Source organism: Balaenoptera ricei, chromosome 7, assembly GCF_028023285.1.
Source record: "Balaenoptera ricei isolate mBalRic1 chromosome 7, mBalRic1.hap2, whole genome shotgun sequence".
Classification (NCBI taxonomy): Eukaryota; Metazoa; Chordata; class Mammalia; order Artiodactyla; family Balaenopteridae; genus Balaenoptera; species Balaenoptera ricei.
In genome coordinates this window covers 77,174,152-77,187,681 of record NC_082645.1, presented here as the reverse complement: position 1 = coordinate 77,187,681, position 13,530 = coordinate 77,174,152, and the positions used below count along the sequence as shown (strand labels likewise).

At 36.4% G+C, this 13,530-nt stretch overlaps 1 protein-coding gene across 2 annotated transcripts in view; it reads left to right on the top strand.

The window, feature by feature from the left end:
- The window catches only part of HIBCH (3-hydroxyisobutyryl-CoA hydrolase), a 91,633-nt gene that overhangs the window by 32,680 nt on the left and 45,423 nt on the right, over nt 1–13,530 (top strand). The gene's annotated exons all lie outside the window — the stretch shown is intronic.

Here is a 13,530-nt window from a genome sequence, read left to right as displayed (position 1 = left end):
AAATGTAATCCTCTAGATCTTTGGCTCTCAACCTTGGCTGCATTTTAGAATCACTTGAGAGTCTTTCAGAAATCCTGGTGCCCAGGCTTTACTTACCTCCCGAACCATTAATCACATATTGGAGCAGGACTCAGGCATTTTTAAAGCTCCCTTGTAATCCCAATGTGAAACTAAGGTTAGGAACTGCTGAACTACTAGTGATCCCCGAATAGTGTGTAGTTCAGTGTTGGCTGTGGACCTTTTTCAGAAAGGCAGTGGTTCTCACAGGTTAGCTCATATCAAAATCCAAGGGCTGGAAGGCAGTGATTCTCACAGGTTAGTTTGTATCAGAATGCAGAGCTTGTTAAAAGGCAGACTCGGGACTTCCCTGGTGGTGCAGTGGTTAAGAATCCGCTTGCCAATGCTGGGGACATGGGTTTGATCCCTGGTCCGGGAAGATCCCACATGCCGCGGAGCAACTAAGCCCATGCACCACAACTACGGAGCCTGCGCTCTAGAGCCCACACACCACAACTACTGAAGCCTGTGCCCTCTAGGGCCGACGTGCTGCAACTGCTGAGCCCATGTGCTGCAACTGCTGAGCCCACATGCTGCAACTACTGAAGCCCGCGCACCTAGAGCCCATGCTCCACAACAAGAGAAGACACTTCAGTGAGAACCCCGCGCACCACAATGAAGAGTAGCTCTCGCTCACCGCAACTAGAGAAAGCCCGCGCGCAGCAACAAAGACCCAACGCGGCCAAAAATAAAATATAATAAAAAAATAAATAAATAAAGATGGACTTAAAAAAAAAAAAAAGGCTGACTCCTCTCACCCCCCAGTTCCAGTTTAGTCAGTTTGAAGTGTGGCCTAAGAATTTGCATTTCTAAAAGTTCCCAGATGATGTTGATGATGCTCGTGATAGTGGGGGTGCCTCACCTTAGGAGCCACTGCCATAAAGTGTTGAGGACACGCAGTTTGTTATTCAAAAGGCCTTTGTTTTCAGAATTTTTAGTAGAATTTTAGTATTATAGGTAATTGTTTTATGGATACATTTTAAATCCTAATATAGAAGTATGAGACTTAGGGCAAATACAGCTTACAAAAAGGTAGCCAAATAGTTTTATCTCTGTCTTTATCTTGATTCTGATCAATGGATTGTTTCTTATAAGAAAGAATTGTAAGAAAACTTGAACAATCCAAAAGATGGCGCCATAGAGCTTGATTTTTATTTAATTTTATTTTTTCTTTTTTACTATAGAAAAAAATATTTTTCCAGCAATGAAAATGACAGTTTTACTGTCTCTTGTTGTTTACCATGAAGAGTAACACAGCACTTTGTAGAGGGGATGACTAAATTCTATTGTGTTTCAGATTTCAGAAATTCAAATGCTTACTTGATATTTTGGTATACAGTAAAATAAAAATGTTTCTGAATGGTTCTCCACTTGGTTAATTAAAAGTATGTAAGATTATGTCATTACAATGTTTTTGAAAGAGAGGAAAATTTTTTTGAATAGCAATTTGAAAGAATAATTCATTGTTTCCTAAGAAGGAAGAATTTTAATTTCCTTTACCCTTTATTTTAAAAATCTAGTCATATTTTCTCAAGTTAATATATAACAGAACGGCAAATTTGCTTTCAAAGTTAAAATTAATTTTAAGTAGATATAGAACAGAAAAAATTCTTATTTTTATTCTGTATGTGTATTACTACCTACATTTCCCTCCCAACTGAATTGGATTTAAAAAACTTTTAAGTTTCTTTCCTTTTCCTTCTTCCCTTTCTTTGTCCCTTCCTCTCTCCCTTCCTCCCTTTTCTCTTCCCACCAATGCATTTTACAGTAGAAACAAAATTAGCTCCCCCAAGCCAACTCAAAATATGTTTACAATATGGTATTGTTTTTGTGTTTCTTAAAGTGTCCTAAAGATGCTGCAAGCAAAAGCATTTTGTGATCAGTATAATGGAAAATTAAAAGTTTTAAGGCATACTTTAGAAGAGGTATACTCTAATGAATAGAGAAGAAGTGGGAACTGGATTGGAAACAGGGAGCATATACAATCTCCAAAAGACTTTTTGGGACACAAACTAGCCACATGGAAAACTGACTAGTGCTCAGTTAAATGGGAGCTACTGAATCAGATTTGAGTTTAGCCACAATTAATATCACTGAGACATGTTCTTTTGAGAAGAATTACTACAAAATGATGTAGTATTTGCATATAACCTATGCATATCCTCCTGTATACTTTAAATCATCTCTGGGTTACTTATACGATGTAAATGCTGTGAAAATACAATGTAAATAGTTGCAGTTGCACAGCAAAATTCAAATCTTGCTTTTCGGAACTTTCTGGAGTTTTTTTCTCAAATATTTTGAATTCACAGTTGGTTAAATCTGTGGGTATGGAGGGCTGAGTGTATTTTGGATATTAACCCCTGATCAGTTATATGGTTTGCAAATATTTTCTCCCATGTCATAGGTTGCCTTTTCATTTGGCGATGATTTCCTTTGCTGTGTAGAAGCTTCTATTTGATGCAGTTCACGTTTATTTTTGTTTTTTTGCCTTTGCATTTGGTGTCAATCCCCCAAATCATTGCCAAGACCAGTGTCAAGGAACTTATTCCTTATGTTTTCTCCTAGGAGTTTTATGATTTCAGGTCTTACATTCAAGTCTAATCCATTTTGAGCTGATTTTTGTGTATAGAGTGAGGTCTAGTTTCATTTTTTTCCATGTGAATATCTGGTTTTCCCAACACCATTTATTGAAGAGATAGTCCTTTCCCCATTGTATATTCTTGACTCCTTTGTTGAAAATTAATTGACCATATTGTGTGGTTTTATTTTTGGGCGCGTTCTCTCGCTCTATTTTTTTTTGGTTCCACTGGTCTATGTGTCTGTTTTTATGCCAATACCATAGTGTTTTGATGACTGTAGCTTTATAATATGACTTGAAGTCAGGAAGTGTGATGCTTCCAGCTTTGTTTTTCTTTCTCAAGGTTTCTTTGGCTATTTGAGGTCTTGATTATTCTGTATCTGTGAAAAATGCCATTGGAATTTTGACAGAGATTACATTGAGTTTGTAGATTGCTTTGGGTAGTATGGACATTTAAACAATATTCTTCCGATCAGTGAGCACAGAATATCTTTCCATAATATGTGTCTTCTTCAATTTCTTTCATCAATGTCTGTCTTAGAGTTGTGAGTGTATAGCTCTTTCACCTCCCTGGTTAAATTTATTCTTAGGTATTTTATTCTTTTTGATCCAATTGTAAATGGGATTGTTTTCTTAATTTCTCTCTCTGAAAGTTATTTGTGTACAGAAACACAACTGATTTTTGTGTATTAATTTTGTATCCTGCAACTTTACTGAATTTGTTTACTAGTTTTAACATTTTTTTGGTGGCATCTTTAGGGTTTCCTATATATAATATCATGTCATCTTCAGATAGTTTTACTTCCTTTCTGATTTAGATCCTTTTATTTATTCTTCTTGCCGAATTGCTCTGGCTAGGACTTTCTATGGTGAATAAAAGTGGTGAGAGTGGGCATCCTTGTCTTATTCCTGATCATAGAGGAAAGGCATTCAGCTTTTCACTGTTAAGTATGATGTTAGCTGTGGACTTGTCATATATGGACTTTATTATGTTGAGGTACATCCATCTATACCTAATTTGTTGAGGGTTTTTATCATAAAAGGATGTTGAATTTCATCAAATGCTTTTTCTGCATCTATTGAGATGATCATATGATTTTTATCCTTCATTTTGTTAATGTGGTGCATCACACTGATTTCACATATGTTGAACCATTCTTGTATCTCAGGAGTAAATCCTACTTGATCATGGTATATGATCCTTTTAATGTATTGTTGAATTTGGTTTCCTGATATTTTGTTGAGGATTTTTCCATCTGTGTTCATCAGGAACATTGTCCTATAATTGTCTTTCCTTACAGCGTTTTTGTCTAATAAGAATGATAGACATTCTTATTGCTAAGGCTGCTTGTGTAGATCAAGGTTACTTGATTTCAGATACATGAATATGAGACAGGTATGCATTGAACTCTGATTCTTATTTGCCCTTTGTGGGTTTAGGGTGGAAGCAGCCAGTTGTTAACTGTGATGAAACTAGACCTGAAGCAAATGTGCAAAGATAAAGGATGATCAGTCAGGGACTTCCCTGGCAGTCTAGTGATTAAGAATTCGCCTTCCAATGCAGGGGGTGTGGGTTTGATCCGTGGTCGGGGAGCTAAGATCCCACCTGCCACCCGGTCAAAAAACCAAAACATAAAACAGAAGCAATATTGTAACAAATTCAATGAAGACTTTAAAAATGGTCCACATCAAAAAAAATCTTAAAAAAAAAAAAAAGAAAAGGATGATCAGTCAGAGACTAAAGGAAGGTACTGCAGTGCAGTTGCCCTGGGAAGTAAAAATAAAAGGACTATACTGACAGGCAAAGTTGTGTTATGGAGAAAGCAATAAAATATATTAAGAGAGGAAGAAAAATCAGACAAAAAATGATATGGGGAATTCCCTGGTGGTCCGGTGGTTAGGACTCAGCGCTTTCACTGCCAGAGTCCGGGTTAGATCCCTGGTCAGGGAACTAAGATCCCATGGCGTGGCCAAAAAAAAAAGATGTGAAAAAGAGCCTCCTTTAAGACTGAAGATTAATAACATGGCAGGATCTGTGAAAGGAAGAATAGAGAAGAAATTTCCCTTGGATTTCTAAGTGTTCAGAATATGTACTTATGTGCATTCATTTTCATTTGTGTTCACTGTTGGAATTTCTCCAAGCCTGGATGGAGATCTTTTTCTTGATAGAGAAGGGTAGGTGCCTCCCTTTCCCCCATGGGATTCTCTCTACTTAGATTTCCTTCTGCTTTATTAGGGGAGAGTAAGGGTTGCTTTTAGTTGCAGAATTTCTCATAATAGATTTTTAGGGTTATTTAGTTTCTCAGTGAGCCTTTTTCATAGGTAAGCATTGGGTTCTATTTTTCAATACACAATGGATTATCCTCTAACAAATGTTCCTATGCTGTTTAACTCCATCTCATCCCTTGTCTGTCTTATTACGTAGAGCCCTTTATTCTCTCCTTGCCTCTACTCTTTTCACCCTGACTTTTAGCCCAAACATATCTAAGTAGAGAATCGGAAAGTGCTTCCATTTACTAACCAGGAACTTGGCTTTACTGCCTGCCCTTGCCCCATCTCCATCCCCGTTTTAAGGTATTGATTTCTGGGAAGTACAACTTTTACTTTCCAGGAGTATGGGTATTCTTGGCAACTTTCACAGACTTGCAGATTCTCAGATCTACAGAACTATGTTGGGTTGGATGATTTGTGGTCTAGAGGGCTCTGTGTCTTACTGAGGAGGCATCAGATTATTTCACAGAGAAGAAAGGGGCAGAGGAGCTCCTTTTGCCCATAAAATGAGCTCATTCTCCTAAGGATATATGGAGGTAGGAGATTTAAGACTAACTAGAGGTTCATTATGATTTTAGCAATAATATGAGGTTGTTCTCAGCTATTTCACCCAACCAGCAAAAATTACTGGATGTCTGCTATGTATTAGATACTGGTTAGGCTCTAGGGATAAAATAGTGAGCAAGATAGATATATTTTCTTTCCTTATGGAGCTTACTGTCTTGTGAGGCAGGTACAGAGTTGTCTGGAAATACATAAGAGTACCGGCCTCAACTGTGTGTGTGTATGTCTGAGTACTTTAGTGATGGAGATGGTGTAGGGAGAGCACCCTGGAGGAAGTTGTACTTAAGCTGAGACTTAAAGAGAAATCAGCCAGAGACAAACAAGGTGGGATAGTGGAGGAATGCGCTATGGTTGGTACAAGTGTGTTAAGGGGTTGATGCAGTGTAGAAGAATAGTGTGTGAGTGAGAAGATAATAGTATATGTGAAGATGAGAGAATTCATGTTTGGGAAAGTTAAGTGTGCCTAGATTTGGGAGTATGAAGGAGATAGTGGTTCAGTTCTAAGGTTAGAGAGGTAAGCAAGAAGCCAGATCAGACCTCTTAGATATAAGTTGTTTATCCTGAGATCAAGAGGGAGAGCCATTTTAAAGTGCTTTTAGCCAGGGAAATGGCTTGAATGGTGCATTTTAGACAGAGAACTCTCTTGTGGGAGGAACAGGTTGTAGGGAGGTTACGATTGGTTGTAAAGAGATTATTCAGGAAGCTCTTGCAGGGATCCAGGTGGGAGATTATGGTGATTTTGAACTAGCGTGGAGATAATGAAGGGGGGCGGAAATTAGATAGATTTAAGGGAGATACTTAGGAGGAGACTTGGTGGGATTTGATGATGTATTGGATGTGAGAGATAAAGGGGAGAAGGAGGCAAGGATGACTTCCAGGTTTCTAGACTGGGCAGTGGGATGAATGGTGGACTGTTTACTTAAGATTCGGGAGAAAGTGTGGCTGGGGAGTGGGTTGGGGAGAGTGAAGGGAGATGAGTTTAATTTGTTAGGTGTGAAATACCTGTGGGCTTATCCACGTGGGAGTGTTTTGTCTGAACAAAAGTGTTTTGTCCGTTATGCACATCTGGAACTCAGGGTGCTGCCTGGGCAGGAAGTATAACTTTAGGACTTACAGAGGCACAGTATGCTCCAAAGTGTGTGCTTCTGCAACATGAATTAGCTCATAAGTGATTGGTAAATGGGAAAATGATGTTAGGATAATGCAAAAATTATATTGATTCATATGCAGTTTTTTCTAGGCAAGGGGAGATAGGATAATGGCAGTAGATATATAATCATCTAGACAGGAAAAGAGTGCTTAATTACCTCAGTTGCTGTACTGTGAATAGGCATTCTCTTGTCTGTATTTTAAGAAAATTAAAAAAAAAAACCCACACAAACAAATGCCTGTTTCTGGGTGGACCTCCACCGTAAGGTGAACCCTCAACTCTTGGCACTTGGTGTTTAATGGCGGTCCCACTGGCTTATAGCTGCACTTCCACTGCTTTGTCTCAGCATGTGCCAGTCCTGCTCTGATTAAAGTATTGCCATTCTTTCCACTTTATTTTTGTGCATTTTAAATATCTGCTGTGGCATTCTCTGTTCATATTGAGCTGGTGGTCCTAATCAAGTCCCTGGCCTGGGACCATTTATACTTTCTGTTAGCAGTCAGATTACAAAGTTGCATAGGTTTTGAGCAGACTGCCGAAACTCTGTTTTTCTTATAAGCTCTGTGCAGTTTTGTAGAGCCTGAGGATTTTTTTTCAGTAACTCATCATGTTATAGCAGAGAAACTTGTATTGAAAATTTGTCAGTAGAAAAGATAATGCAAGGAAATGTGACAGAAATAGAGTGACACCCAAAGTAAGTCCAGAATGGAATACAAAAAAATGTTTATTGGCCAGAGGCAGAACAAGGAGCCTATAAAAGACACTGAAAAAGGGGGGCCCAGAGGGGCAAACCAAAAGAGTGGACTTGTCATGGGAACCTTCAAGTTGGCTTCTGTGCCCCAGAAATCTTTGAGAGTTTCTTTGCTTTGTGGTAAAGAACCATATTCCAGGTTTGTTTTGTACATTTTATTCACCAGACCTAAAATCGTGTGTTTTTCCAAGGCAGCCCTGGTTACTTTTAGTAGGAAATGATGGTTAGCAATAATAATCTGGGCACTAGTTAAGTTGGTAATTGTTTCTAGGCCTTTTTGAAGAGAACTAAGAATATGTGTTCTGTTTTTAAGAGAAAATAGGTCCTAGATCCTGAGTTCAGTACTTCCTATTCAAATTTAGATTCTTACTTCTTTGATATTTGTAACTTTCTTCTCATGTATGTTGAAAATCTTTATTTAAAAAAAATAACATTAAGATTGTGACAAATTTGCTTTGTCCTAATGTGTATAATAGTTTCAGAATAACAATATCAATGTTATTATGAAGAATAGTCACTTGAAATAATTACTGTCTTTGCCCTATACCAAAATTTTTTAGTAACTTAGCTTTTTCATATTTTTCCAGAGTATTCAACTTGGTTCTCATGAAATACTCTTTATTTATGACTGACATTTGGTAAACTCTGAACTCAACAGATCAGAGAAGTATCAGGTATATCAAAAAGTAGCCAGAGGGCTTCCCTGGTGGCACGGTGGCTGAGAATCCACCTGCCAATGCAGGGGACACGGGTTTGAGCCCTGGTCCGGGAGGATCCCACATGCCATGCGGAGTGACTAAGCCCGTGTGCCACAACTACTGAGCCTGCGCTCTAGAGCCCATGCTCCACAACAAGAGAAGCCACTGCAGTGAGAAGCCCACGGGCACCACAACGAAGAGTAGCCCCTGCTTGCCCGAAGACCCAATGCAGCCAAAAATAAAATAAATAAATTTATATTAAAAAAAAAAAGTAGCCAGAGAGTAGCTTTCAGGATGCTAGTTAATATAGATATTAGTTTTACAGAGTTAATGGAAATTGTTGGTAAATCTGAGGTCGATTAAGAGTACTCCTGTTATAATAGTTCTTCTTGTTTGAATATATGATATGAGACAGTGGTTTCTTAGAGCTTCTCTTTTTAAACATCTATTAAATATGATTGGGATTGACAAATACACACTAATATGTGTAAAATAGGTAACTAATAAGAACCTGCTGTATAAAAATAAATAAAATTCAAAAAAATAAATATAATAGACATTTAAATATAATATGTGGTATGTTATAATATATTGGGGAAATGTGCTTATTTAGGCAAAAACCTTGAGCATGAATCCAGGAGGTGTGTAAGAGTTATTTCTAATTTATGTTTTGTTTTTTAAATTAATTAATTAATTTATGGCTGCGTTCAGGCTGCGTTGGGTCTTTGTTGCTGCGCTGGCTACTCTTCATTGTGGTGCACGGGCTTCTTATTGCGGTGACTTCTTTGTTGCAGAGCACGGGCTCTAGGCACGTGGGCTCAGTAGTTGCAGTGTGTGGGCTTCAGTAGTTGTGGCTCACGGACTCTAGAGCGCAGGCTCAGTAGTTGTGGCACACGGGCTTCGTTGCTCTGCAGCATGTGGGATCTTCCCGGACCAGGGCTCGAACCCGTGTCCCCTGCATTGGCAGGTGGATTCTTAACCACTGCGCCACCAGGGAAGCCCTCTAATTTATGTTTTAATGTATGATGTACCAGAATCATATTTCTGCTCACTGGCTTTTTCATAAATTGAGGTATAATTGACATATAATGTTTTAGGTGACAACATAATGATTTGATGTATGTATATGTTGTGAAACCATAAGTTAACACTCATCACCACACATAATTGAAAAAAATTTTTTTTCATATAACTTTTAAGATTTACTCTCAGCAATTTTCAAGTATCTCTCTGATATTTCTGTTTAAAGTAAAACTGTACCTCCAAGGATGGTAGACTGTTAATTCATAAATAAATTAAATATTTCTACCACAATTATTTGTTTCTGCTGAATATAATTTTTGTCCAAAAATAACATGAATTATATGCATCCAAAGCAGGATAATGTAAATGCTCTCTGTAGTCTATCAAAATACATTAATATTATGTAATCGATGTTAATACTATTAATATGCAATATTAGCCTGTTAATATTAATGTGAGAAGCATAATAAAAATATCTTTGTTTTTACTGTGTAGGCTGCTAATCTAAGGCATGTGGTCCCAGAGATACATTATGAAACTTATTTTATGATTATGATATTAACTTTTATACCATAGTGACATAATGTGTGTTGAAAATCTATTTGAATTTCTAACAGAAATATATACCTAATTTCAAAGAACCATTTATAATCTTGAATGATGGTGAGAGAAGACTCTCATGTACTCACTGATACTGAGATACAGTGTTCATTCTGGACAGGAGCTTACTCATTCTCTCTGATTAAAATTTAAATTCATGGCTCTTTGTGTGAGCATTAGTCACATCACCCCATTGTATGCCTTTCTGAGTTTGTTGTTTTCTTTACTGTGATTGTTGGCGCTGGTTACTCTGGAACATTTATTTTTATTTTTATTTTCACTTGGATCAAAAAGACTATTGTGAAACAATTTCAATTAGTAATATAGTACAGAGAACTCCAGTGTATCCTTCATCCACATTCCCTATTATTTCCGCATTTGTTTTATTTTCTCTTCTTCTCTCCCACATGTGTCTATGAATAATTTTTTTCTGAACCATTTGAAAGTTGAAGACATGATAATTCTTTATTGCTAAATTTTTCAGTGTGTATTGCTTAAGAATAAGACACCAAAATCAGGGAATTTAACACTGATGTATTATTATCTGGAACACTTCTTTTTCAGGCACCAAATTAAATTGTTCTACATGTGTTTTTGTTTTTGTGTTGGGGGATTAATCTTGCCATTAGTATAAATCATGGAGTAATTGAGTATATATTAAATTAACTTTAAATATCTGTATAATTATCAATTTTTTAAAATGTGCTTTTTGTCTAGAATAGTAATATTATCTGGAAATATAGAAGTGATACTCATTTCTAGTTACTGATAAGCATATTTGCATTTTGAAGGATTTAATTGTGCTTTTTAAGTAATTATAATGAGATCTTCTTTAAAAGCCTTAAAGCTATACCAGCCTTTTTCCTCTGTTGAACAGTGAAAACTCATCTAGCTCTAGTCTCTTAATTAAAAAAAAAGTCTTAGATCACCTAAGTTTTGCATTTAAGAATGCCAAACTTTATAAACAAGTAGGGTACGAGTTTGACTACATTCATATGTTCAGTTATTTGTGCTTATCCATATTAATATTCTCTATACTAGATTATAAATATGGATCAAATTCATTTTACTTTATCTTCACAGTGTCAGTACAGTACTGCAATGAAGATTGTTTAATAATAATCCAAGTAAAAAACAAAGAATGTCAGAATGCTTGAGACACCATAAATATAAGGCATAGAAGGGTTAAATGTAAAATAATAGAAAAAGTGTTTACCAACACTAAAATAAAGCTGATACAGCTATTTTAATATCAAATAAGGTACATTTTACGGCAAAAGCTTTTACTTGATATAGGACATTTCATAGTTACAATAAACAGGTATGACAAATCTAAATTTGTGTGTCCTGTGAATCTTTCTATTGTGTATTTTTTCTCTTAGGCTTTAGTCATGTGGTCTTATGTCAGATTACTTCTAATTGAGTGCTGGTTATTTCTAATTGAGTTATTTCTACTTGAGTATTATTTGAGCCCTAATCTTCCTACCGTCGTTTCTAGTAGGAATGTAGGCTAAGGGCACTAGCAATCCCAGATCATCTCAATCCCGTGAGGAATGGGAGGATTTGAAGCTGAGTGTTTGAATCCAGGCCAACCTAACTTCTAATGTGTAACATTTTGGGGCCCAGTTCAGCAAGCCCTCAATTTCAGTTCTTATTCTCTTAGCAGATAGGGCTTAGTTCAGTCTGTTGAAAGCTATTCAGCTTTTCACCTTCTTAAGTTCAGTGTAGTCAGATTCTGAAAGTAATTTTATTGACTCTAATCAACTATAGAAAGATATTTTATAAATACTTGTCTAAAACTCTCAGTTTATAGCAATATGAAGCTGAACAGAATTGCTTAATGAGTTTCATAATGTACAGTATGACACTGAGAAACAATGGGAACAAACCTCTGCCTCTGTGAAATAACTCTACTGGTGTGATATTTTCAAACATTTAAAAATGTTTAATCTTGCAAAAAAGCAGAAAGCCCTTAAAGGGGAAATAGACAAAACCGCAATCCTAGGAGAAGATTTGAACATACTTCTTTCAATGACAGATGAAGCAGAGACATAAACAGTATATGTACATATATACACATACATTTTACATGCATGCACATGATTTGAACATGGTCCAATAAACAATCCGATTAACTTGGACTCAGTAACTGTAGATTTCATGTTCAATTCATGTGTGCATGGAACATTTACCAAAATTGGCCATAGAATTAGTCTCAGCATATTCCAAAGGATTAATCTTACAGACTGTTCTCTGGCCCCAATGGAATTAAGCTAGTAATCAATAATAGACAGAAAATCCTGAATGTTTGGAACATGTTTCTGCTACACTTTGAGGGTATGGAAGGATTACTTAAATTACACTAAATGGATTACACTAAATGTACCATAAACAAAAATAACAAATTCGATTGTGCTAAAATTAAGAAGCTCTATTCATTCCAGGACATCATTAAGAGAGTGAAAAGGCAAGCCACAGACTGGAAAATAGGTATTTGGAATACAGTCCCTTGTTCTTAGCAGGGGATTGGTTCCAGGACCCCCATCCGATGCTAAAACCCAAGAACGCTCAAGTCCATTGTATAAAATAGCATAGTATTTGCATGTAACATATGCACATCCTCCCATATATTTTAAATCATCCCTAGATTACTTACAATACCTAATACAGTGTAAATGCTATGTAAACAGTTGCTGGTATGCAGCAAATTCAAGTTTTGTTTTTTGGAACTTTTTGTTGGAATTTTTTAGAAAATATTTTTGATCTGTGGTTAGTTGAACCTGCAGATGAGGAGCCGTGAATATGGAGGGCTGACTATACATACATTTGACAAGAAATCATATGAAGGATGTAGAAAGAATTTCTACCAATCAATAAGAAAATCCAATGGAAAAAAGAGCAATAGATTAGACATTTCATAAAGAGAATATGCAGATGACCAAAAGCACTCAATTGCATTAATCAGCAAGAAAAGGAAAACTGAAACCACAGTGAAATACTAACATATACTCACTAGAATGGCTAAAATGTTTTCTATGTGAGTCTGTTTCTGTTTTGTAAATAAATTTATTCGTATTATTTTTTTAGATTTCACATGTAAGTGATATATGATATTTGTCTTTCTCTGTCTGACTTCACTTAGTATGATAATCTCTAGGTCCATCCATGTTGCTGCAAATAGCATTTCATTCTTTTTTATGGCTGGGTAGTATTCTATTGTATATATATACCACATCTTTATCCATTCATCTGTTGATGGACATTTAGGTTGCTACCATGTCTTGGCTATTGTAAATAATGCTGCTTTGAACATTGGGGTGTATGTACCTTTTTGAATTAGAGTTTTTGTCTTTTCCGGATATATGCCCAGAAGTGGAATTACTGGATCATATGGTAACTCTATTTTTAGTTTTTTAAGGAACCTCCATACTGTTCTCTGTAGTGTTTGAACCAACTTACATTCCCACCAACAGTGTATAGGGTTCCGTTTTCTCCACACCCTCTCCAGTATTTATTATTCGTAGACTTTTTCATGATGGCCATTCTGACTGGTGTGAGGTGATACCTCATGGTAGTTTTGATATGCATTTCTCTAATAATTAGCGATGTTGAGCATCTTTTCATGTGCCTGTTGGCCATCTGTATAGAATGGCTAAAATGTGAAAGGCAATTTCAAGCGTTGGTGAGGATATGGAATACAAACTCATATTGCTGCTGGAGTAGAAATTGGTACTACTGCTTTGGAAAATTGTTTAATGTCATCTTTTAAAGTTGATTGAATTAATACTCTGACCCAACAGTTTTACAACCCAACCAAAATGTATGCACTTTTGCC